A 3626-nucleotide genomic window follows, 5' to 3' on the forward strand; every position below is an offset into this window, starting at 1 on the left:
CTTAAGGACTCGAATTCACCGCCAGAAACTGTAAGCCGCCTCTCGAGTAGTCGTAGTTACGTGTTGGTTGGTACCGTAGAGATTGATAGTATAGCGTAATTACCGTGAGTACCGTACTCTCTCATTTTTCGTATCGTTTTGTGTGTGAGAGAGCGGTCTCTCTCTTTTTCGTTTTTCGGGATATCGTATCGCGGAGCCAGCCGACTTGCGTTTCGCGAAGAGAGCTCTCTCCGAAAAGTGCCGCCGACAGTCTATCGTCTCGAAAATAATTATCGTAAATTCGGGTTACCGAAATATTCAGAGTCACGTTTTTATTAGCTCGATTATTAGATTTTCGGGATTTGCGTGTAGCCGTCTCCGCGAGTTTGTTAACTATTTCATTGTTCTCGACTCGGCGAGAGAGTCGTGCGAGAGAATCACGAAATTTCCGTCATCTAGTTGTTATCTTGTTTTTTCATACCGTGCCGTGTCTCGGAATATCGTATTGTGACCTCTGTCTATTCCACGGGCCCGCGAAAATAAGTTAGACCATCATAACGTTTACCGATTTTGTATTTGTTATTCCGTTTGTATATTATTGTCGCGAAATTATATCGAATGTTTCACCGTGTATAATTAATACTGATTTTATAAGTCAATTTCGAAAATACCGTTACTCGCAGATCTTATTATATTATATTTTTGATTCGGTACCGCTAGTTTATATCTTACTGTTTGTTACTTAATTTTATTGTCCAATTGTATGTATCCGATGTCAAGTTGTAATTCCTAAGTGTCAAATATATATATCTGTCAAACTCTAACACCACGTGTATGTCTCTCTATACCTCTCTCTCAACTATAGACCCATCACTCCTATAGACCCGCGACTCTGTATGACTTTTGGAAAAGTGACGTTAAGTACCGTTCACAGTATTATCGTGGCGCGTTCACCTGCGCCTGGCGCCCAACTTTACCGTGAGTTAATGAACGCCCCTAAGGGCGTAGAATTAACTCTTCTGATACCGATTTTTTACCGTTTATTAGTTAAACTTGGAGAATCTTTAAATTGAACGCTCCCCTGTCCGAACTTGGCGTTTCGGCACAGGAAAAGACGTTGCAGTACCAATCACAAATATATTTCTTGTGACCATATTTGCTCAGTTGTGAGCTGACAAGCCTTGAGAGATTTTTGATCCATGCAAAATGTCCGACACTGTTACTGTTTTGCGCGTACAGCAAATTGACGTGCTTGTCTTTTTTCTGCTCCGAAAGCCGTAGCGGAATAATGCCGTTTTCATTGCTGTAGACATTGATTGAGATGTTATTTCAAATTTTTATATTTGATTCAGAGTCACTGGAAACTCAATGTCTTTGCAATTCAGTACTGTTGTGTAATGGGGATAGGAGGATTCCCGATCCACATTTCTCTTAGCAGGGTGAAACACAAAGCTGTGACTACCGCCCACGCAAAACATGCATTGTCTTTGGTTTGCACGTTTACAATCGCTCTCTTCATCATTATCTCACGCGGTAATTTAATATAACATCCTGCAAGCATCGGATTGTACTTGTTGATATTTATAATCAAATTGATTATTCGCGATAATGCCCAACTACTATCACGTTCTTGAAATTCTTCAAGCGATGCTAGCGTGGGCTCGATGACGCGGTGCTCAAACCATTCGCGTATATCAGACGTGCGAAAAAGTTCATAGTTTCTCGTATTTATACTTTTATTGGCATGTTTATTACCCGACACAAACTCACCATTAAACACAGTGTTTACTTTAACACTAGTATACTTTTGCAACACTTTTTGCACGTTCTCGATCACAATGTCTTTAGCATTTTCAAGAAATTGACGAGATTCGATGTGATTACAATTTATGACCGCACCAGTCAATATGCGGCTCTCAATTTCTCGCCATATGAGTCTGTTTTCTACTTCTGGCACCTGCGTGTATGAAACGTCTGCGTATAGCATTCTTCAAATTTTCCAGACGAGCAATTTGGGCGACAAGCGATTGCCGAACTCCGATCGCTAATCGTGGACGTTTAATTCGACTTTGTTCTTCCAATAATGCAATAAATTCATCACATTGCTGCTCCCACACAATGTATTCTTCCATCGAATTTACTCTTGTAGATTGCTCCAACAAACTTACTTCCATCTTGATGCTCTTGCGGAACCTTGATAAAATACTGACAGAGTATGTCTCTTTGCCATGATTTTTATATGATTATTGACACTTGAAATTTTTTATATATTGCATTTTTATGATGATTTCATCTGAGGATGTCACAACAGCCGTATTGGCGTTTGTGATACATTTTTTGCAAATCGGATAATTTTGTCACGTACGGTTTTGATTCATTAGCGCTTGAAATTTTGGATATGTTGCACTTTGCACATTTTATTTAACCGTCACACTAATTCTAACATTTCATCTGAGAATGATTTCACAGCAGCCCTATTAGCGCTCGTGATACATTTTGCAAATCGGAAAATTTTGTCACGTACGGTTCTGATTTATTAGCGCTTGAAATTTCGAATATGTTGCATTTTGAACACCTGAGGATGATGTCACAGCAGCCGTATTGGAGCTCGTGATACATTTTTTTGCAAATCAGATAATTTTGTATGGGTTTACTCATCACTGGCGACTTCATTAATTTTATCGTTATTTTTGAATTACGATAATTTTTAACAAAATTATGAACAATTAAAGTCAAAATACTCATTTTTTACTTAATTCGCAATAATGCAATAATAAAAAATTTTAGAAACATTAAAAAAATGATTTTACAGGGACAACTTTAAACTCTTACATTGCAAAGTTAAAAATTGTCGTAGATTTTTTGAGAAAGTGAGAAGTCCACAAGACAAAAATTTTTATTTTTGTTATATCCCTAAGAGATATAACTATTAAGAAATAATTATTCGTATTACATCCGCTTGACGACGGACACTGACCGCGTAAAAACGCATATGATGCGAGATATACGCGGAACCGAAATAGCTCAACGCGCAAGCAAAGCAGAAGGACTTTGAATCTGCGTCGCTTGCACTTAGGTCCTTGACCGAGGGGGCCTGTTGCCAGGCACCCCTTCCGATCGAGAAAATCCCAAAAAGTGATACTATAAAAACGAAGCAGGAGACGCGCCGCTCAGTCGAAAGTTCGCTCTCAAGACGCTTTCGCGTCGTTCGTTAAAACGATCTCGCTAGCCGCGTGCGATCTTAACATCTTCTCGCAGTCGCGCGCGATACGCGAAGTTATAGTTAAACAGTGCCGTTAAACCAATATACGCACAAGTGTAACAGTGGTGAAACAAATAAAAGTCAAGCGGTTTACTTGAATAAAAATTTTAATAATAAAAGTGAAGTGCATTTATTTCATCAACCCGAAATAAGTCCTGACGCCCCGGATCCTTATCCTAATTTGGCGCGACCCCTTGTGTCTCACCCGAGGCACACAACATTTTATATATATATATATATATATATATATAATTCATGGTTTTCAAAAATTAATAAATTCACAGAAACTAAAAAAAGTAACATTTTATAAAGATTGCAAGCTTTGAAACTTTTTCTTTGGATTTAAATTTTGTTCATTTTTATCAAAGTTGTTTAAATTTTGCTT

General features: G+C 38.2%; 1 pseudogene; it reads right to left on the reverse strand.

The window, feature by feature from the left end:
• Positions 1-1026: 1026 nt before the first annotated feature.
• On the reverse strand, positions 1027-2153 carry LOC146723330 (uncharacterized; annotated as a pseudogene).
• Between the last annotated feature and the right edge of the window lie 1473 nt (positions 2154-3626).

The sequence above is a fragment of the Nylanderia fulva genome, unplaced genomic scaffold, assembly GCF_048542155.1.
Source record: "Nylanderia fulva isolate GAGA-0341 unplaced genomic scaffold, ASM4854215v1 Scaffold207, whole genome shotgun sequence".
NCBI classification, from domain to species: domain Eukaryota; kingdom Metazoa; phylum Arthropoda; class Insecta; order Hymenoptera; family Formicidae; genus Nylanderia; species Nylanderia fulva.